This window comes from Otolemur garnettii, unplaced genomic scaffold, assembly GCF_000181295.1.
Source record: "Otolemur garnettii isolate 467f Iridium unplaced genomic scaffold, OtoGar3 scaffold00010, whole genome shotgun sequence".
NCBI lineage: Eukaryota > Metazoa > Chordata > Mammalia > Primates > Galagidae > Otolemur > Otolemur garnettii.
In genome coordinates, this window is record NW_003852405.1 from 21,248,105 (window position 1) to 21,272,102 (window position 23,998).

The following is a 23,998-nucleotide window of genomic DNA, read 5'->3' on the forward strand; positions in this document are numbered from 1 at the left end:
GCAAATGTAGGAGAAGCAGGCCCAGGTGGACAGAAGTGGGGCACAGGGGAAGTAGGGAGCAAATGTAGGAGAAGCAGGCCCAGTGGACAGAAGTGCCTGAGCCTCACAAGAGTCAGAGGTCTCCTCGCAGCCAGAAGGGATTGACACCCTGTTTGCAGCATGATGTGATAATGTGCCAATATGGAAGCCTCAAAAAGGCTGTCCAGTGAAACAGGCAAGTGTCTCAGGAGCAGAGTAGCAACTGCATTTAGAGAGGAATGCTCAGGACATCAGGAAGAGCACGTTAGGAAAGGCAGAGGACAATGTGAGGCCCTTTGGTGAGAACACTTCCAGGTTTATCCTCCAGGAGAAGGCAACCTGCTCCAAGCTGGAAATGTGGAACCCAAGTGACCACAATGGGAGGGAAAGGACCTTGGGCAGGAAGGGGAATAGTAAGCCCAAGCCTGGGGAGGAGATGGGGAGTCCAGAGTGAGCAGAGCCGCCCTGAACCCAGACCAGAGAGTGGGGTCAGCTCAGGGAAACCGAGGACAGAGAAATCACCCAAGCAGGGTGGACTCTCAGGAAGCACCTGTGGTGAGTGTGTGGGAGGAGAAGGCTCTGTTACTACCAAGCTGTCAGGAACACCCAAGGTCAAATGATGAGAGGTGGGGATGGGGCGAGGGGGGATGAGAGTCAAGGGCATCTATTAAGTACATGACTGACCCCTGGTGAGAAGGCATTGCTAGGGACCACCCAGAGCAGCTGTTCAGGAAAACTGCACGTGGCTCACCCCTAGTGTTTTAGGGCTTCAAAATGAAACTTGAATCAAAGCCTTTATCACCTAATTTCACCCTTCACTTGTAATTGAAGGGGCCAAGCCTCTAGTTGTACAGATCCTGGTTACTTAACTGGAACCTCGACAAGGACAATTCCTGAATATTGCTAGGTAACAGTCACAACTAATATTTGCACAACTTTGCAGTCTACAAAGTGTTGTCCTAACTCTCCTCGTGTGCCCTTCATTGCCAGGCTGTGAAAAAGGCAACTTACCCATAGCTAGGAAGTAAAGAAAACTGGATCTCAAACCCAAGTCTCCAGATTCCAAGCCTAGTATAATTTTTATTACAGCAAATATCTTTTATATACTAGTCAAATAACACTCTAAAACGCAACGGCAGTCTGAGGAAATATCCACTTTGTACTCTTGAGGGGATATATTTGGAGATTAAAGCAAAGTTCTCCAGAAGACACCATCCCTTCCTGACCTCCCTGAGAATAGCTCTGTCTCTCAAGTGTATGTGACAGGCCTCGCCTAAGGTTGCTGTCACCATCTAAAACAAAGTAGGAAATTCTCCCTTTTCTCTCTGCATTCTCCCCACCCCCAACTCCAGTGGGTGAATAGAGCCAAGTTTAAAGATGGTTCTTATTGAATAAATAAAGGCTTCAGATGAATGTTGGAAGTTGGTTGTGCAAGTAGATTATGAGTGTCCTGCTCCCATGTAGGAAGCTTTGGAGGCCTCTTCCTCTACCACAGCTTCCTGAACTTGGTATTAGACACTTTCTATCCATTTACCCAGACCAACCAAGCCCAAGAGGCACAGGCATACCCAGGCAAGGAATTGACATAGGCATGAGGTATGTGTTGATGATAAGAAAAAGGTTTAAAGCTAGGAAACCATTCCTCCTGTCCCTGTCTCTCCCAGATGCCACCACTGGCCCGACAGTATTTCATGCAGCTCTTCTTCACACCAGCCAGCCAGCTCAGGCCTCTTGTAGTCCCACGATTCTCCTTCTTGTTACCTGCAAGCTCCTGCCCCAAGATGCCCTCCGAGGCTGTGGGCATCTTCCAAACTTCTGTGCTGCTCTCCTCTCTTCCTTTGAAGTCCTCTGGGAAGTCTTCCTGGCCCTATATTCTCAAACATGAAGTTTGACAAAGCCCCTCACATGTACATTAAGTGTTGGGAAATTCAACAATCATTGGCAAGATTCATTCGTCGGCGGGGCTGGAAGGGATATGTGAATCAGAATCGGTCAGTTTTCAAATAGTTAATTAGCTTGTGACAACTCCCTGAGATTTAGTTTTATCATCTGTACGATGAAGGTTGCACAGGTAGGGGTTCTGAACTGCAAGCCAGCTCCCTCTGAAAGCCATGGTCTCCACCACATCATGTTGTGTGTTTATGTACAAGCACGAGACAACCTGTCTACCTCCTCTGTTAAAATGGATATTAAAACCACAAATAGAATTGCCATAGGATCCAGCAATCCCACTTCTGAGTACATATCCAAAGGAACTGGAATCTGTGTTTGGAAGAGATATCTGCACCCCGATATTCACAGCAGCCCTATTCATAGTAGGCCAGAGATGGAATGAAACTAAGTGTCCCTCAATTGATACATGGAGTTTTGTTTTGTTTTGTTTGGGGCCAGGGCTGGGTCGGAACCCACCACCTCTGGCATACGGGGCCAGTACCCTATTCCATTGAGCCACAGGTGCCGCCTGATATATGGAGTTTTTAAAATATAGTATATGTACATGGTGGAATACTATTCAGCCTTTACAAAGAACAAAGTTTTGTCATTTTTTTTTTTTTTTTTTTTTTGAGACAGAGCCTCAAGCTGTCCCCCTGGGCAGAGTGCCGTGGCATCACAGCTCACAGCAACCTCCAACTCCTGGGCTCAAGCGAGTCTCCTGCCTCCGCCTCCCAAGTAGCTGGGACCACAGGCGCCCGCCACAACGCCCGGCCATTTTTTGGTTGCAGCCGTCATTGTTGCTTGGCTGGTCCGGGCTGGGGATTCGAACCCGCCACCCTAGGTGTACGTGGCTGGCGCCTTAGCCGGTTGAGCTAAAGGCGCCGAGCCAGTTTTGTCATTTTTAACAACATGGATAAATCTAGAGGACATCACACTAAGTGAAATAATCCAGGCACAGAGAGACAGATAACTCCGTGGTCTCACTCACATGGACTCCAAAAAAGTCAAACTCAGAAGTAGAGAGAAGAATAGTACTTACCAGAGTTTGCTCGGGGAGGGCGGGGATAGGGAAAATGTTGATCAGAGGTACAAAGTTTTAGTTAGATGGGAAGATCAAGTTCTAGTGTTCTACTGTATAGTAAGGTGACTACAGTCAATAATAATGTACTGTACATTTCTAAATTGCTACAAGTACAAATTTTAAATGTTCCCAACACAAATGATAAGTATGTGAGGTGATGAGTATGTTAATAGTCCTAATTTGATCATTCCAGTGTATAAATGTATTGAAACATTCACATTGTACCCTATAAATACAGAGGGTGTCAAAAAATGTAGACACATTTTAAGCAATGTATTACATTTGCTAAGACTCGAGTCACATTTTTTTTCTTGAGACAGAGTCTCACTATGGCACCCTCTGTAGAGTGAGGTGAAATCACAGCTCACAGCAACCTCAAACTCTTAGGCTTAAGTGATACTCTTGCCTCAGCCTCCCAAGTAGCTGGGACTACAGGCACCTGCCACAACACCTGGCTAATTTTTGGTTGTAGTTGTCATTGTTGTATAGGAGGCCCATGCTGGGTTTGAACCCACCAGTTCCATTGTATGTGGCTGGCGCCCTAGCTGCTGAGCTACAGGCGCCAAGCCAGACTCAAGTCACATTTGATGTCTGCAATTATGAGAGGTACTCAGCATGACTTGAATTCATCTTTTGTTATTGGTACATATTGAGTACTACAATTTTAATGTAGTTTGTTTCCTTTCTTAAAATATGTATACCTTTTTTGGCACCCTGTGTATATATAATTATTTGTCAATTAAAATATATAAATGTATGTAAAAGCATATCAATTTGAAACTAGGGAGCAATTTTTGTTTTTTATTTAAAACATTAATATTTAAATATTTAATGGAGCATTGGCTACTGAACTGTGTCCCCATCAATGCAACATTCTATAGATCCATCTCTGTATCCACCCACCACCAACCACCATTCTCTTCCTTGATGTTTTGCACATCAAAAATGCCTAATAAATGCCTACAAAGAAGCAAAAGCATTGACTGGATGAAGGGCCTCCCATTTGGGGTCATCTCAATGAGCACTGCTCACCAATTGATTGAAATTGGACTCCTGAACTCCCAGGCAAGTTTAACCTCCCAGATGCATTCTCCTGGCTCCACCATGAAATTGCTGTGTCTCTCAGCAATTATATAACCGTGGTGGGCCTCTGTTTGCTCATCTATAAAATGAGCATAAAATTGCACATACCTTCATAGGGTAGCTGTCAGGATTAAATGAAAGAATCCATTAAAAGCATTTAGATTAGTGTGCAGCAAAACAAAATGCTTGATAAATATTAGCTTTTGTGATTTTATACTTTCCATTCAGCACAATCGTCATCATATCCACTTTCCAGAATGAACGGAAGCTCTGTCAGGTCAGGAGCCATGTCTGCCTTGGTCTTCTCCCTAGCATGGTGACCTGGAGGTGGTAGGTGATCAATAAATAAATCTCTTATGCATCCCTGGGAGGGGAGGATGAGCAGTATTATTCCCTGAGATACATGGATAAAAATTCAGATTGTTCCCTGATTCTTTGTAACTCACAGAAAATTTCATAACCTTAGGACTCCTACCATATAGTTCTGGCTGGCACCCCCATGCCAGTCAAGAACGGAGGAAATAAGGGTCACTATTGCAAAGTGGCTAAGAACACAGCCAGCCAGCCAGCGTGCATGGATTGAAGTCCAGCTTCACCATTTACCAGAATGTGACCTCATGTGACTTAACACTTGTGCATCTCTTTCCTTATCTGTAAAATGGAAATAATCATACTCTACCTCGGGGGGATCTTATGGAGATTAAATGAGTCAACATTGAAATGTGTGCCAGTGCCCAGCATTGTGTCCTGATAGCTACTGTCACCATCACGATCATCACCATCATCGGCACTTATGAGCACAGACACAACATGAAGAAGACCTGAGAGGAGAAGCAGATGTGTCCTTGTGGTTGTAGAAGAACATTTGCCACCAACACAGAGAATCCTTGGATGGCTCAAAGGCAGCGTTCCAAATACCCATGATGCTGTGCCGTACAATTTAGCTGTCATTAATGTACTTAGGTCCACACAGCCAAGGCCACACTTGAAAGTAGGGGCATGGGAGGAAGGTTTTCAGAAGCATGTCCGATTTGTACAATGTCAAGGCTGCCTTGCCCACATGCTCCCACTACAAGCCCTGCTCTCTGATGAGGTGGAAACACACCTGTGACCCAGCACTGCCCTCCAGTCCTGTGGGGCTCAGGACCACTCTCCTCTTCTTTTTTTTTTTTTTTTTTTTTTTTGAGACAGAGCCTCAAGCTGTCACCCTGGGTAGAATGCTGTGGCATCACAGAGCACAGCAACCTCCAACTCCTGGGCTCAAGCAAGTCTCCTGCCTCCACCTCCCAAGAAGCTGGGACCACAGGCGCCCGCCACAGCGCCTGGCTACTTTTTGGGTGCAGCCGTCATTGTTGTTTGGCGGGCCTGGGTTGGATTCAGACCCACACCTTAGGTGTATGTGGCTGGCGCCTTAGCCACTTGAGCCACAGGTGCCAAGCCACACTCTCCTCTCCTTACCAGCTCCTCCTGACATGGAGATTCTTTATCACACTTCAGTTCAAGGACCTCCAGAAACCTTCTGTCCTTTGCTGGGTGTATTTTGCCAGGTATCTGGAGAAGTTTGGCAGCCAAGATGCCAGCTGCCCCTTCCCATGGCTCTGACAGTCCACAGCTGGACTGCTGGCAGCCCAGGATGTCCAAGAAGGTGGCAAACCAGGCCTTCCAGCGGTGTTGGCCCCCACAGCAGGAACCAGGGGAGCAGCTTCACCACCATGTGAGGACAGCAGCCCCACTCCAGGAAGATGGGATGTGTGCAGCTTCAGGAAAAGGAATCTTAAGTCCCAGAGCAATTGAAGGAGCAGGACTGGGATTGGAGCAAGGAAGGAGGAAAGCCTTACACCTCCTCTTTCCTACTAGATTTCACCATAATGGCTTTTCCCCTCCACAGCCCAAAGCCATAAGGGTGATGTGAAGACACCGCATTTGGCCACAAATTGATTTTAAACTCATTCATGAGTAGCCATCTCACCACTGTCTACCTACCTCAAGATCAGAGGCTGCCACTATCTTACAATAATTTTATAAGGAGCTGAAATAAAAATCTCCTTGTGAATGGAATTCATCTCACCATTATAAACACACACTGTGGTTGGTTATCATGGAGTTCCTTATCCTCATATTTGCTTAAACTACTTATCCAGTTTATCACACGCATCCATTTCACATCACCATGCCTGCACTGCATGCAGAAAGATCCCCACAAAACCTGCCACGGTCCTCCTACAACCGGGACCTCACCTACTGCCTCTGCTCATCATGACCGTTTGGTGTTTAATGCCCCCTCCCTCCCCTTACACACACACACACAAACTAAAATGCGTTTCTGAAGATTCCTCATGAATGGGTCAAATTTGTGCAAGATTCGTGGTCTTCCATGGATCCTCTGTGGTACCTACTCAAGTAATTTTAACAAGATGTTTACACATGAAGATTATTTCCTTGGGGTAGCCAAACTGTCGCACCATGATTACAACACGAATGCAGACACCAGGGCCTGTTAGAGAACTTGATACCAGGAAGGGTCCCAGGAAGGATCCAGAATGTGGTCCATTGGGTCCCTCAGTCAAGAGAATAACATGGAAATTCCCTCCCTCATTTATCGAAGCTTGTGCTCATTGCCTGACCCTGGTGAGCAGATGCCATCATGCAGCTTATAGGCTTTAATTTTTATGGTGATGGTATCCCTCTTTGATTAGCTTAAGTAATGATGCAGAGGCTGAAATCAAAATTCCTCACGGCCTTCCCCTGGACAGCATTACACTTCTGGGGACAGAAGTAAAGGAAATGTGGGTGCTGGAATGTGCCCGGTTTGTGGCACTGCTCCTCCAGAAAACAAGACAGGCTCAAACCCCTTGAAGCCGGTTGGAGTCCAAGGTAAGCTGCTTCACAAACACTCAGCCAATAATAAAATGTTTTGAAAAGCACTTACGCTTAATGGGTTGAGGTGTTAACTCAGGGGATGCTTCTGTTACTATGGAGAGAGACTGCAGGAACAGAGCAGTGCCACGGGATAGGAAGGGGAGCGCCATTAGGAAGAGTCATGCCACAGCAGCAGACACACAAGAAGGAGGGGCATGTGTGTGATGGGCAGCCACGTGGGGCCCAGAACACCACCACGGACCCGGGGAGGTCCGGTCAGGACAGGGATGGTTTCTAGACCCCTAGATGCCTCTGGCTTCTTGATCCACCCACCTTTCTCCCGGGCCCTGCACAGACCAGCCCTCCCAGGACCAGCCCTCTGCTTCTCACTCTTCTGTCCACATTTGGCCGTCATCTCAGAGGCCAAGGACTGTCCCAGACATTCTAACTAGGTGTACAGACTGATAGGTTTTGTGTACCTGCTGGTAGCATGCTGTATTCCCCCCAGATCAGCAGTTCTCAACCTATAGGTCACGACCCCTTTTAACTATATTAAAGGGTTGCAGCATTAGGAAGGTTGAGAACCAGTGCCCCAGATTCTCCGATGCATGGCAGGCCACAGAAATGTTGCCAGGCCTGGGAGTTTGTTTTGTAAGAATGATGATTTTAGTTCTCCATGACTAACTCAGTGGTCTTGATCAGTTTGATTATAATGTTGTTTTCTATCAAATGAAGCATTACCTTTAAAAGAATATCAAACTCCAAATGTCCTCCAATTGCAAAAGCTCATGTTCTAGCATCCTGAGCCACCTGGCAGCCACAGTAGGTCCTTGGGGCTGGGCACCACAGGTGAAAGCTGGTTCATCCCGACACCATTTGACAGCGTATTCCTGGTGGCCTTCTACCATGCAAGGTGCTGCAAGGGGCGGAGTTGGCAGCTGGTTAAGCGCCTTCTTGACCCACACTGTAGAGTCAGTGAACACTATTCAGAATCTTCGCCATTGGCTCAGCAACAATTTAATGCCTTGAAATGTACTCTTCATCAGGAGTATCCAATCTTCTAGCCTGAGATTTATAATATTCTTTGAAACAGATAATACATATTTTTAAATGAAAGAGCAAAACAGCATGATTATTTACCTATAGAATGGACAGGCCTGTGCCAGATGAGGAAGAGCACAGGGTTTGATTTTTCTATTTACCCCCAGCTTTGGATAGGGGTGGGCGAAAGGACACTTCATTCCTCTCCTATAGTCACAGTGCTCTGTTGCAGCTAATCCAACTCTAACTCATTAGAAACTGGGACACGAAACAGAAGAGAAAAATAAACAATGGCTTCCATCAGCCCCTAAAGCCCTCTGGGAGCTTCTGATGAAATCTGGCACCTGGGCCCTCCTGGAATGCGCTCTGCAAGAGCCAAGGCCTTGTTGACCACTGGGTCCACAGTATGCTCATATCACGTCTGGCATATCACGCTCACTTAATAAGCATTTGTAGAATGAAGCAATGAATGAATGAATGAATGAATGAGCGAACAGAGGGCAAAGTCACCCAGAGCAACTGAGGGGTTCCAGTCAATTGAATGTAAATTGGAATCATATGCCATGGGTTGAATCCTGACTCCTGACTAGCTGAACTTGGGTGAATTCCCTCACTTCTTTGAGCTACTTTTCCACTGTAAAATGGAAGTAACAGTAATATATATTCTGCAGGCTGCTTTACAGACTAAGTGATAAAATTCACGTGCAGCTATTTCATAAAGTAGCAGGTGCCCACCCAAGAAACCTGGAAGTCACCCTCTATCCCACTGCCTCCTCCCTGCCTGGGAACCCTGTTAGCTCCTACACCTACAAGCTCTACTTCCCAGGAGCTCCTATCTTTGCTTCCCCTTCACTCCCTCCACCGCTGCCTTCATGAAAGTTCTCCTGACTGTCACTCCAACCCCTCTAAGGGCAGCTCTAGCCCCTTCCTGATGGCTTCCCTGACTCAAGCCCGGCTCTGTGCCAGTTCCCTGCTGCCAGTGGACTTTGTGGGTGAGTCACACAGCAAAGGGATCCACACACAGAAGTAACCAGGAAAGAGGTCCAGTGCCCTGTGGCTGCCATCATGGAACTCTTTATTTTTTTGAGACAGAGTCTCACTTGAAGGCCCTCAATAGAGTGCTGCAACATCACAGCTCACAGCAACCTCAAACTCCTGGGCTCGAGACATCCTCTTGCCTCAGCCTCCCAAGTAGCTGAGATACTGGCTCCCACCAACTATAACTCCAGGCTAGTTTTAGAGATGGGGGTGTTGCTCTTGCTAAGGCTGGTCTCAAGTAATCCACCATCATGGAATTTTTCATGATTTTGTGTTTTAGAGGTGAAATCCATGGGACCAGATCATGGGCTGGGGACTAGAGCCTTGGCTCACTTGTGCATACCTCTCTCTACCTCCCCATCTCCCATCAGGTTCTCAGCTGTCCACACCCCTACCCACTTCAGCTGGGCCCTGGGCCCCATCTGGTCTGCCCCTCAACTCCACCACAGCAGAGCCCTGGGCACAGTGTGGGAATGACAGGGTTGGGTGAGCATGCCTCACAGAGTCTAGGGGAGGGCATGGCAGCGTCTGACCCCACTCTTGGCTGGCAGTGCCACAGTGCATTTGGCAGGTAAATAGGTTTGGGTAAGCCTTGTGTCCACCCCCAGTGCAGATACCTACCTAGTGCATCTTGACAAGGAAGTTGCAATATTGCTGAATATTTTTGAGGGTCACCAAGAGTGGGGGGTACCAGGCCTCTGGGGAGGAGAGATGCCTGGCTCCACTCTCCTGCCTCTAGCTGGGGCATGACAGCCCCATAGCCCCAAGAGAAGGAGCCGATGGCTGGTGCATCACACACTCCCAAGTCTCAGGGAGAGCCCAGGCTTCCATCTACACTTGCCCCATCAGTGTCCTACCAGAGGTGCCTGAAGTCCATGGCACTAAGGAGCAAATAAAAATGCTGAGACGGCAGAATGAAGAGGAAAGCTTGATATTTTAATAACTCTAATGACATTCTTTCCTCTGGGGTTTGGAACAAGGGGCTCCCACATTTTTATTTTGCATGTGCCCCAGGAAGCGGTACTGGCTGCCAACATGACATTCTAAAGCTTGACCCTGATCATGCCACTTATTTGTGAAACTCATTTGGGGCCTTCCTATCACTCAGAGCTGAAGTTCCCGCCCCGTGGCCAGGCTCCTAACCCCTCCCTCACCTGGCACATGTGACTTCCTAAGCCCCACCCCTTCTGCCCATTCACCCTCTTCTCTCCAACCACTTTGAGACGTCAGCAACTTCGTGAACGTGCCCTGCTGCCCCTCAGTACTCTCCCCTCTATTACTGCCCCACCCCCATTGTCATCTCACCACATCCACTCAAGCCTCTCACATCTTTGCGTGGCCTCCCTTGACTACCCTCCACCTCCTCCCAGGAGACCTCTGTCATGACTCTGTCATGTCACTGTCCTATAATCTCTGATGCTCCCACCTGGCTTCACCATCAGAGTCATGCAATATGGTCCTAGTAACAGGCAGCCTGGGACCTTCCACTTCCACCCTCACCTGGTGGGAAGAAAAAAATTCAACCCTCAGCTGAACATGGTGGCTCTCAGCCTTCACTGCCTGCCTTCTGAGATGATCTGAAGCCCAAACCAGTCACACTGGCCACCTTCTCCCAGCAGAGGAGTCATTTCCACAAGACGCCCAGGGCACCTTCCTTTCTGACCACATCACCTCCAATGAGCCTTGGTTTCAGTCTTTGCTCATCACCAAACTCAGCCACAGGGATTGGAGACAGAAAACAATGGACTTCTTTTATTAAGAGAATAAGCTATTTTTTCCCCTTCAGCACATTCATAAACCCTCGCAATGCAGTCCCCGTCCATACATCTTCCTCTACTACTTTCCTATGCAGATCGATGCCCCATGCAGTGAGGTTCATGATATTGGCCCTGGAATCTGAGCACAAGCTACACAGACCTGTGGTCCAGGTTCCCCACGTTACAATGGATGACACTGTGCACAGGAGTGGGGTGGCTGCCCAACGCACCCCCTGGGCCCATGCTCTTCCCACCATTCCATGTGACCTCCTGAAAGCTAGGAACAGAATCTCCAGGCTTTGATTCACCCTTTTACCTATGTCTCTTTGAAAATGCAAAGCTGCCCTTGCTTCTGAGTTTCTTTTCTCCACTTATCTCTAGACTACAACATTATCCAATCAAGTGTCCACACGAAACTGACCCGTGACTCTGCCACTATGGTCCCTTCCCACTGGAGCTTTACTTTCTTCCTGGATGTTCATCAGACGGTTTGTTCAAAATTGGGAAAGGGACTATTGATGACCCCTCAGTGATGCGACAACACGATTGACTTCACAGTGTCAGGTGATTTCACTGAGTTGTGGGGGAGCCGATGCCACAGCCGGGACTCCTGGTCAACGTGGAATATCGACACGGTAGCCACACAAACCACAGTCAATATCTCTCTCCACCAGCCGCTGCCTTGCTTTTGGGGACAATGTAATTGCTGCCACTATCATTTCATGAATAGTCCCCTCCTTGTTCCACCACCATTCATGGGCTAGTTAATCAGCTAGCAGCTCTCTGTTTCAGGCTGAGAGCAATCTGCAAATCAGAAGCTTCCTAAATACACTGGAATGGGTGGTTTTATTATCCACAGTCCCAGTCACCTTGCTAACAGCCTTCAGGTTTCAGAAGTGTCATTAAAAATTCCATTCGAGAAACACAGGAACCCCTCAATGTGGCCTCCCTCTTCCCACCCCCTCCCCACACCATCTCTCTCCATCTTCAGGCACATTCTGAACTTACAGAAACGTGGCCAGGAGAGAGTTAGACTATTTTGTGTGATGCAATACAGCCTGTTCAACTTTTGCATAGCAATTCAGCAAACACAGTTTTAAGCATTCAATTCTACTTCTACAGCTTCTTAAAATTCCCTGCAATATAATTATACTGATGGGAATGCAGAAAGATAATTGCTTTTAGAGGAAAGTTTCTCCTTTGTTCCATGTTCATCTGGCTTCCAGAAATGGAACAAGAGCCCTTGAACAGCAGAAATACGCATCCATGTGTCTCTAGTTATCATTTATTTACAAAGATAGACCTTGACAAATGTAATTTGTTCAATAAAATTAAAAGGATGCACGATAATTCACTTAGACAAAGACACTTGAAAGGGGACGTCATCGGCAGCAGCGCCGTCCATCATTCCAAATGATCAGCTGACTTTGAAGAAGTGGCAGGTGCTCCCCTTTTGGAATGCAGCATTGAAATAGTATTTAGAAGGGGGGAAAAAAAGAAAGAGCGCTAGGAATTGGAGCAATTTTTTATTCAGGCAATAATTATACAAATTAGATCTATGAAAGCCAGAGAATGACTGTGCCTTGAACCCTGTCTGTGTGCATAGAACAATGGGGAAATTAATAATTAAATCTATTACATATGCTCATAATTCAATACAAAAGATACCTCAGTAGTTCAAACACTCCTGTATTTTCATTTGAATAAGGCTTTCACACATCCTCATTATATATGTATTATATTTTAAATTTAACAGCTTATTTTGTTGCCTTTATGTTTGAATTAATAAGGGCACACTTTAATGCACTAATGGGGAATTGCATTAGCTGGCTTTGCAGACATAACTTTGAAAAATCTCCAGTTTCCCAAGGGTGAAATCAATTTGCCCCATAACGTGTTGTCTCGCAGACACATCTGGAATCTTGGAAGAATAGCTCCCCTCTACAAGCTTCTGATTTGGGCCGCTGTATTTGAAAGAGGATCCCCAGAGTAGATACCTTGGCTAAATTGAACAGCCCTGTCAAGATCATCTTCTGGATTTTGCAATCTCTTAGCTGCCTTAACATGGTCTTTATGCCTTGCTCATGTTGTTTTACCAGGGAACAAAAATAATTTTTCTATGAAAAAGTAAAGATTTATTTTTAATCTGATAATTCATTTTTGCTTTTTTTAATTTTTCTTTCTCACTCCCTCTCTCCCTCTGGCTCTCTTCCTATTCCTATTTTTAACTCTTCATACTACCTCTGAGTCACGGAGAGTGAAGAAGACAAGAAATTAGAGAGAGAGACAGAGGAAGGGAGATATATCCTATGGTGGGTAATGGTGAGAGGGCCCTTGTAATTGTTGAGGTGCCAATTAACAGCATCAGAATCACTGGAGCTCTGGGACAGGGTGGGGGAGCTGTGGTTGACCCAGAGCCCTGACATTGCCCAGAACACAGTGAGTTCCCAAAGTGGGGGCCTCAATCCCTAGAAAATGAGATGACTCCACTGGAGGGTTGAACGCTAAGGCTAAAACCAATGGAAAACACCCATCCCTCTGCAACCCAGCAAAGAGACAAAGAAGTCAGTAGCTGTGAAAAGGAAAGAGAGGAAGCCGAACCAACTGCTCGCTCGCATCTCAGTGCAAGGCAGCTGCCAGCATACCCGGGGCTGCCCGGGCACACATGGAGACGCTCTTCACGGCTGCCACTGCGGTATGACAAGGAGTTTTGTGCCTTCAGAGGAGCACCAAATCCAATGATGCTAATTGCATTGCAGATTTCTAGCATCATTAGCAATTCTTAAAATTACATTTGCCCTGCTTAAGTTCTCTATTTCCAGCCTGGTAGACGGAGGGGGCCAGTCTCTAAAGGGGATATGGGTTACAGAGAAATTCAATTGGATACATCGGCTTCAGGTGTGCAGGTGGAGGCTGGCCGGCAGGGATTCACAGACCAGGAAAAATGCTTGTTTGTCTTATTTTAAATGCTGATTGCCGGGAGAATAAACAAAACCCGCAGCTAAATGGGCCTTAAAGGAACACTGGGAATTTTGGAAAGAAAAAAAGCCTTACCAAGTAACAGTTGGAACTAGCCCTGTGGGTCCTATGGTGACAAGCACCATCCAACCACCCCGAGCAATGGAGTAAGTTGCATTTGAAATAGTTGGTGCAGAAATAACCACTCTCCTTTTGTTTGTTTGTATTTAAAACAAATGAATAAAATCCAGACGAATTGGTGTTTTGGCTTTGTTTGTTTGTTTCCTTAAAGAGGATATATTTGCTCATTAGGAAATCTAGACAGCCAGCTCCAGGAACAAGAGCCTGAAGGCCAAGTTTGTCTTAAACTGTGGCAAAGCCACTTTGCTCCCAGATCCCTAGTGCAAGCATCTCAGTACCATTGAGAAGGGTAAGGGACCCTCCATGTGTGCAGCAAATGTCGCAACCAGCTTCTTCCAAGGCTGCTGGCTCCTGAAATTTGCCAGGGCTCTGTGTGGTGGTGGGGATCCCTTTGTGGTGGTGGGGATCCTTTTGTGGTGGTGGGGATCCCTTTGTGAAGTCAGTGAGAGATCACTGCCACCCATCTCTCCCAGGGCAGCGAATGGCCTCTACTCTGAATCTAGCAACAGAAAGCAGGCCAACTCTCGGGTATTTTTCCAACAATTTATCCCCTGTAATTAAATTGCTAAGCCTATATATGCACACATACACACACACATACTTACAAGTGTGTATTATATACACAGCTCTATGTATAAACACACACATTCAGGGAGTGTATAGCCTTTAATTGGGCAGTCTTCTCAAAATAATTAAGCCAGTTTTAATGAAATACTGTTTAAGTCTGCTGGCAACCAAAGGAGCTGTCTTTAGCAGAACATTAATAAACTGAGTCATTCGCCCTAGGGAATGGCTGGTGGTATCAGTCACATTTGTAAATGCTTGCAAACCAGCTCAGTTCTCTGCCTCAGGCCAAGGACCCTGGGATCCAGAGCACAGAGGCAGAGCACTGTCCTCATAGCTGCAGTGGGTTCACATTCCCCAGCAGGGAGATGGGTTTGCCTGTCCTCAGAAAGGATCTCATTCATCTCTGCAAGTTCTAAGAGAAAAAAAAAGGAGAAGAAAGGATCCATGGAGTATCGAGGTGACCAATGGCAGGGGCGGCTGATACCTTCAGAGACCCCGATAGCATCTGTGGGTGGTGCTGGGCCAGGACTGGGAATAGAGGCAATCAGGGTTTCCCCTTTTCACAGAGTGAGCTGTGAACCCCATGTTAATAACATGACCACACAGAGAGGATTATTCAAAGCTGAAATGTTGACAGTGTTGAATATTAACTCTTAAAATGCAGGTAGTCATTCTCTAACAGCCCAGGGACAATCACCAGGGAGCACAACCAGGGACAGAGATAGGGCTTGTCTTGTGTCCTCTGCAGCAGGAAGCATTTAGAGGCAAAGGAGTGACAGTTTGGTTTTTAAGTCAAGGAAATGGTTTGCCTACGTTTATGGTGAGAAATCTTTACAAACTGAACTGACTTTCACCAAAAGCAAAGAAACGGACTTCCTGCCACATGCAGGTCTGTGACAGGGAGATGATACAGTCATTCCCGGTGCTCCAGGATATTTCTTGAAGGAGCAGGGCCTGTAGGGAATTCCCATTGTACAAAGGAGGAAGTTGACATGTCCCCAGAATACACCACTTATCCCCCAGTGACATGGCCATGCCATGAATCCTCTTCAAGAGTACTGGGAGAAGAAAATAAGCCAATTGCCCTTTGGTCCTTTCTGTCATGTACAGGAGGGGCATATAAAATGAAGGAAAACACAAATAGTTCAGGGAAAACTCCTCCTAATCTAAAACAAGATCAGAAAAGCAAGAGCCTTTTGATTTCTATAAGATCAGTTTGTTTAGTGAAAGACAGGAAGAGAACAGAGGCTTAGATTAGCCAGGAGGGCACTTGATACACCTACCAGGTCATAACCTCCACCACAACCCTATGAGCTAGATAGTTGTATTCCCATTTTACAGAACAGGAAACTGAGGCTCAAGCAGTGAAGCAACTTACCCACAATCCCTGAGCTCTCAAACAGCAGAGGCAGGATCCAGACACCCCAAGGACGGCACACCTGGGGCCTCTGGTTCTATTAACCCTTTCTCCCCCTCCCCTTCTCCTCTGTCAACACTGTATGCTCCGTCTGTCCTCTGGCCCCAGAGGGGACCCTGATGTTGTCAACTTCTCAGGCCTGTGCTCCCGGGAACAGCCCTGTGCACAGACACAGCCCTTACTAGTCAAAGGGCAAGTTCTGGGGGAAGAAGACAGCTTGCCTTCCTCCGCCAGGGTCTGACCTGACCGTGCAGAGGAGCGAAAGGCACTACCCTTGGCCTAAATCCCGATTCTCAAAACCAGACACGGTCTGCCTCAATCAGCACCCCTGGTCCAGCCCTGCATGAGGTGCTGGACAGGAACTACGACCTGGCAGAGGGTCCTAGGGTGCAAAGAGCAGTGGTTCCCCCAACGGGGCAGAGACAGAAACGCGTAAAAGGTGACGCAGCGGGGAAAGGAGGGGGCAGCCCCTGATGGGGAGGCAGAAAAGCACCGGCTCACTATCTGGAACTTGGTTAGGAATCTGGGGTTCTGAGGTTCAAAGGAGAAAGACCCAGACCTGGCCAGGTCCAGGGGACGCGGGACCTGGGAGGCCCCTGGCCAGACAGCACGTGGCACGTGGCAGTCCCTGGACACCCTCTCCAGGCCACCACACTCTTTAGTACGCCTGCAGCCTTTAAAACACAGAAAAATAAGAAGTATATTTAGCTTCCCCCACCCCGGCCTCTTATAATGGTGCCAATCCAAGCGAATGAATCACTAATAACCCAGGAGGCGGGGGCGCGGGGGCAGCGACAGTTGGGGAACAAACAAGCTTAGCCTCTTGGGGTTTAAAATGCTGACGGAGAGTCCTCACACCAAATGGGGCACGGGTCTCATCTCTAGAGACAGCACCAGGCCTTTCCAGGACAGGAGCTGTGCTTCTGATGGGAGGCAGGGTGACGAGAGGTGGCCAGCGGGACCCCTGACCTGGGCTGGAAAACCACAGAATGCCGCGGCGAGTCCACCCTGACAGCCGCCGCGCCTTGGGCCGCGAGGATGTTCCTGTGGCGCCACCTAGTGACCGAGGCGCAGACGACGCCCTGGCGAGGGCTTCAAGGACAGGCTGAGACCAGTCCTAGGACCCCAGATTCAGACTCGGACCTTGGGACAGATCTGTCATCCCGGGGAACTCCCTACCGTAGACCAGGGACACCCTTCTGCCGGGCAAAAAGCCCCCTGGACCTTGCTTCCTGGTGACACCAAACCCGAAAAGAAAATTTGCCGGAATGAATGGAATAAATGACTCTCTCTTTCAACGAGACGTCCATGAGGTGATGTCTGGGTTTTCCCAAATACAATGGCAGTCGATTATTAATTCATCCAAAAAAAATATAGACGCTGTCATCACATAAACATGAGTCCCCAAGCAGATCTCAGCCTCAGACCATCTGGAGGTGTTGCATCTGATAAACACTGAACTTGAACTTTGGGTGGGACAAGGAAGAATCTTTGCTCTTTATGTAACACTACTACTTAGCTAAAGACCTCCCTAGAAGAAGATTCTGCAGTGTAATGGAAAGAAAAAGGCCTGGGAGTCCTGATACTGGGGTTCTGGCACTGGCTCTGCCTCCAGTTATCTGCGTGACCTTGACCAGAGGGAGAGTTTTTACTCTCACAACAATGCTGTGAGGTCCTAGTTGTAATCCCCATGTGATAGATAAGGAAAGTCAGGCTCGGAGCAGTGGCCAGACTGAGCTTCAAATGAATCTGTCCAAACCTAAAGAGTGTGTTCCTTTCACAAGACATTGAATCCTGCTATGCAGTGGCTTCTTCATCTACAGCACAAAATTGTACCATAGTTGTCACTTGGTCTTTTCCACATACAGCAAACTGCAATTCTAAGGTTTCACTGGTCCCTTAAAACCCAGTTTTAGTGCTCCCAAACCCCACGGTGATAACAAAAGGGCCTTTAAAAAGGATTTATCCACCTATAAAAACCATTGGATTTTATTTTCAGCTATGGGGAAAAGAACACCAAAACAAACGGGTTGGAACATCAAACCTCCTTTAAAATTTAGGACAGCAGGGACAGAGGAGGAAATCTGCACAGGGTGGGGATTCTGTGGCTGAGACCAGACTGCAGGGGACTGCTTATCTGGAGCCACTGTCCTCCCAGGGGGATAATTGCCTTTTGACAATTGTGTAGGCTTGATAAATACATGAAATGGGGCAGCCAACATTTTATCTGGCTACCAGTTCAGATCTGGACAGAACTAGATGAAGGAGTCAGGCACATTTGCAATAACCTCAAAGATAAAGCCTTCCTATCTGAGGCAGTTTATCTCCCCCTCAAGGGTCACATTGCCCAGTAACTGCCACCTCCAAAAGAAGGAAGAGGACACACTTCTAGCAGGGGCTTCTATGGCCCATGCTTGCCTTGAACCCTCTTCCTGCTAACCTAAGAGGCCACCTACTTGAAAACAAAGGGAAAGTGGGAGGACTGGGCAATTAGACCCCAAAGCCAAGGCCACCTAACTCTGAGGTCAATGTTTCCTCAAGGGCTCTTCCCCTACCCCATAGCAACAAGCTGAAGGAACTTCAAGCCTCCCCAGCAAAGTGAGATCATGAACCATAATTCAGAGGATCTGGAACCCTGCTGGGTCACACTACCTACCAAAGGCAAGTTAACACTTCTCTGGACCTCAGTTTCCTCAACTCTAAAATCATGAGTTCAAGTTAAATAATCTCTAATATCCGAATGAGCTATTTTATGGACCTGAATCAAACCAGCAGGACCCTTGATGGTTTAAAAGTGGCCAGAGGTTTCACTGAAGTACCATCTCCCTCCCTTCTTCTGTCTGATTTTCTCTTTCCTGACATATACCTTTCTCATTCCCCAGATACATCCCTCCAACCTCAAACTCCTTTCCAACTCTGCACTGAGCTGGACTGGGCTGGCTAAGCAGCAGCCGAGACCATCACCTTCGAAATCAGTCCCCACTGGGAGGACCAGACAGCACTTTGCAGGCACTGTGGACACACCCTTTATTTTCCATCTGTCATTAAGAACTAAAGCCACCTGTGGCTCATTTCCTCCTCCCACACTTCTCCCTTCCCACCAGCAGACTTTTCCACTTTCAAAATATTCTGATGGGGGATGGTGAGAGTTTTCCTATAACAAGATCACTTGTGGTCAACTACTGAGCAACCCATCTCACTCCACTCCTCCCTCACCCTCCGATTAGTAAAGCAATTGCCTCCAAGGGATAGCAGCCCAAATTATCTCCTACTGCCCGAAAGCCTTGGTGTGACACCACCTCTTTTTTTTCTAATGGAGACCTTTGGACCCCCTAATTGACCTGTATTCCACAGAAAGTACTTCCAGAGGAAAAGAATAAAGCACTATTTTTCCAAGAGCCGTTTCTACCTCAAGAAACTCTAAGTAAGCTAGAAATCTTGTACCTTACTTTCCTTTTGGGTAAGGAAGGCATGTCATTTCCCCTCAGTGCCTGCCTCACAACAGGTATTTATTAGCTGCTGGCTGCCTGGGTGCCTGGATGCAGTGCGGTGGTTTCTCCCCTGTGCTAGATCACAAAACTAAGCGCCAACAAGGGCTGACCACCCACCCACCCCAGACCAGCCCAGCCACTTCCCTCTCTGCCTGGCCTCAGACCAAAGCGAGGAGGGATCTAAGCTGTACCCTTCCGATGCCCAGTTCCTGACAGGCCACCGGCTTGAGAGCAAAGGGGTGGCGCTCGGTTTGGCAAAGAAAGCAGGTGAACCGGGAACTAGCCCTGTGCCCACGCCTCGTCCTGGGTGCCTCAGTTTTCCTTCTTCCTCCTGGGCTGTGATTCATGACAGATATTAGAAAGGAAACAGCATCCTTCCATTCTTTCCACCACTTCTCTTATCTTTACAGGGTTCTTACTAAGCAGTATCTTCAAACTTATTTATGTGATGTCACTTCAGGAAGCAGTGTTGTCAACGTGTAGTCTCCAGGAGCGCTGAATTCAATATAAATAGAGCCGAATAGCTGTCACGGTGTCTCCAGGCAGACCCTTCTCCAGTCACGGAGTCTGGGTAGCCACAGCGGCGGGAGGGGGGCGGGCTAAGCCAGTGTTTTCCCACCTTTTTTTTTTTTAAGCTCACAGCACACTTGAACCTATAATTAAACTTCCATGGCACACTTAAATTACGTTGATCAAAAAAATAAAAGAGTAAAAAATATATACTTACTGTGCTTTGAAGCTCTTCAGAAAATAATTGAATTAATGATCTTTAAACATGTTTGCGGCATACCGAAGATCCTCTCATGGCACACCACTTGAAAAATCACTGCCCTACAGGTCATCAGATAATGGTGACTTGTCTGCTGAGGCAAGGGGCAGGGGCCCCCTCTCTTCTCCTCTTCTGGAGAGAGTGGCTGGGGAGCTTCTTGTTGGGGCACAACCTCTGTCCTGTCTTGAAAGCCCATCACAGGGAGCTGCCTGTGGCCAAAGAGTCAGGCCATTACCCTTCACTTCACACCAGTGCTAGTTTGCTTTGAATGTTATCAGAGACACACACATAAATCTTTGATCCCTATTCTCACATTGACAAGGAATGGGGAGGAGGATGGGGGCAGGGGAAGAAACCAGCCTTGGAGCCGCAGGTCAGCATGGGAACTGGGCACTCTTCCCTACCCCTCCAGTCATGGTCAGTGGGCAAGGAAGTGGACATTACCCTCTCTGGTCCTGCTTGTGTAACTGCTCCTCCTCCTAGAACAGGTGTCCTGAAACTACGGCCCGCAGGCCACATGCGGCCCGCCAAGGACATTTATCAGGCCCGCTGGGTGTTTTTGCCATCGCTACCTGTCCTGCTTAGCAGCCAACTCGTCTGGGGGCCCACAGTTCGGCCCTCCAACGGTCTGAGGGACAGTGAACTGGCCCTCTGTTTAAAAAGTTTGAGGACCCCTGTTCTAGAAGGTGGAGGAGCTGCATCCACCAAGGGCAGCCCCAGGCTCTCCACATCTTCTTATCAGACTGTGCTACCTCCTCCTTGCGGCTTCATTGGCCTCGTGCCTTCTCATTCTCCACACCCTCATCATCCTCACCCCAACCCCTTCCACTTTTCAAGACTTGTTGTGATATTACCTCTAAGACAGCTCCCCCGATTTCCCACTGCCTGGTCCCATGGGAGGGCACCCACTGTCTTCTCCAGCCTTTGCCACCATCATGTTATGATTAATTCTCTGCCTTTCTGTCTGCTTCCCTGGGTTTACCATGAGCTCCTGGAAGGCAAAATCTGGTTCATCTTTGCATCCACAGTGTCTATGGTTGAATTCTAGGCTGCCACTTGCACAAATAACCCCTCTATGTCTGTGGGGTAAGAAGGATGCAGACCCATCCCTCATACTCACCCCACTCATACACTATCAGCCTCCAAGAAGGCCACACAACTCCCATGTTCAAGTCAGAAAAAGGTGCTCCTGCCTTGTAATGGGTGAGCTGGGTTTCTGCACCCACTCAGCCCTGCCTCCAGGCGGCCTGCACATCCGCTCTCTGCGGCCCTGGTTGACTCAGTCACTTGGTCCTGAGAGCAGGGCCCTGCTTCTCCTGGCCTCTGGCTCAGCTTCTAAGAAGTCAGGGTGCTTTTCTCCTCTGCTGCCTACTACGCCCCCTGGCTGCAGCTGCTCATGGAGTGAGCAGGCCCACGTGTCTCCAACAGCACAATGCCCCCAGGAAACCCAAACATGGGCCTGGAAGAGAGAAGCCGAGGAGGTCCCAATCCTTCTGGGCTCACGGCCAGCCTCCAGCCCGGCCCGGGCACGTGGGTTCACTTACATGGCTGGTTTGGTTTGGAGGCTTTGGCAGATGAAAGTGCTCAGATAGTTTCAAGTGCGCTGCTCATCATTAAAGCTTCCCTTCAGGGCTTCTTGCCGCCTTTGGTTTGTGTCTCAATCTGGAGCAAATTTAAGCAAAGGTTGAGGCCTCTGCGTTTCCTTGGTTTAATTAATAATTCATAATAAAAATTTAATCAAGGCATAAGGTTTTGTGGAAGGTTATAAAACACTTTTATTTGCCCTGGAGATCAGAATGACCACTTTCTAAATCTGTGAAATGATAGGGTTTTTCCTTCCCCCCCAAATGAGGAAATTTCACTCTCAACTGCAAATTTCAGCTGTTTGCCATATGTAACCACAGAGAATCTGTTTATTGACTTAGTATATTAGAAGTAGTTAGGCTGGAAGAAAAATAAACCCAAACTCCAGACAGGGGAAAGTGTGGGGCAGGAATGAAGAGCTGGAGTTAAGACTCTCGCAGAACTGTAGCATCAGAGAACAGCAAGAAGAGATAAAAGATGGAACTCACCTCCCAGAGAAGGGGACGGGGACGCAGAGAGTAACCAGATGGGGAGACAAAGAAATTGGCTGGATGGTAATCACAAGCCACTAGAGATCTTTGCAGAAGTAAGCAGAGAATACAAAGGGAAAAATGCAGCCGTGAAAAGATGTCAGACCCTGGGAGGACCTGGCATGGTGAAGTCTGTAAACACAGGATGGGCTTCACCCACCTGGGAGAGCAGAGAGAGGACACAGGCCAGGACGGCTCAAACACACATTTGTGGACAAAGCAAAACCACCAGAAAATCTGCCTAAAAATACAGATTCCTTAGCCTCCTCTTTAAATGTCTTTGAAAGATCTGAAGGTGACCTTGATGGGCAACCAGGTTGGTGTGGGAACCAGTGGTCCAGATGAGCTTCCAATGCCCTTCAGCACTAATTCTGAAGTTTTTAAAAATTAGGTCAAAAGAGAAAGAACAATGTTGACCCCAAAGAACTGGATTCTGGGGAGAATGTAGAATAATCAGATGTTCTCCATAATTATTGTCATAACAACGTGTTGTCAAGTTTGTGGTTGTCCCCCTCAGTCTGAAACACTCCTGAGAGAAGGGAATTGTCAGCCCTCTTTAGCAGAGGAAGAGATGGCATCTCAGAGAGGTGAATTGCCTTGCTCAGAGCCGCTCTGCTGGAGAATAGCAAGGACAAGTTTTGAGGTTTCCTGACGGCAAATACTGTTTAAGTCTCCTTGGTAAAAGTCATGTAGGACAAGGTCTAGCTCCTGGAAGGGGCAGCTGCAGCTCCCACCCTGCAGGCTCAGGAGGCCAGCCCAGAATGGCCAAAAAGAAATGGGCTCTTCAGGGCTCTATGGCCACCAACAATTTTCCAGTGCAGCAAACTCACTCAGATCCTGGCTTAGAAGTATTAGTTCTAAATTAGAAGTCTGGGCCCTTTGTCATTCAAGCCATAGCCCTCATCACCAACCCCAGCCTCAGCCCATATCTTGCTCCCCAAGTTCCCCTGGCCAGAGCGGCTACCCACACTTGGGTACAAAGAGCTTTTGAAAGTGTTCAGTGGAGTCCCTGAAGGACCTAGGTGTTTGCAGCAAGATGCAGAATAGTTTAGAAACACATTAGCTCAGACCAGTCGTGGAGTTATCAGAAAAGTTCCCAGGCTTCTAAACCATAATGGGAACGTGCTGACTCTGGAGTGCAGGGAGTCAACGCAGAAGAGTTGAGCAGTGAGGGCCGCCCCACTGGCCAGGCTTACAGGATGATGTGCTGTCCAGGGGTGAGGATGGACGAGCGTCACACTGGCTGTTAAGAAGCCACTTCACTGAGCCTTGGTCTAATCCCCCAACCCCTCCACCAACTACTTGCTAAAATAGTTGAATATCCATCCACAATCCAAAATTCTGAAATCCAAAACAATCCAAAATCAAAAAATGCTTCAGCACTGACATGGCACTCAAAGGCAATGCTCATTGGAGTGTTTAGGATTTCAGATTTTGTAATGCAAATTTCCTGCAATCTGACAGAATATCTAAATCCTAAACACTTCTGATCTCAAGCATTTCAAGTAAGAGATATTCAACCTATATTTTCAAATGTATATCCTTCCTTGTTACAGAAGAGATTGGATATGCTTTATAGAAATGCCTGTATGCTAGAGATCTGGATGATAAACTACAGGTAGGTTCAAAATTAAAAAAACATAAGGCTTTACATAGAAAATGGATTAAAGGATGAGGCTACTATAAAAATTTTAACCACATATGCTCACTCCGGATAAGGAATAGATTC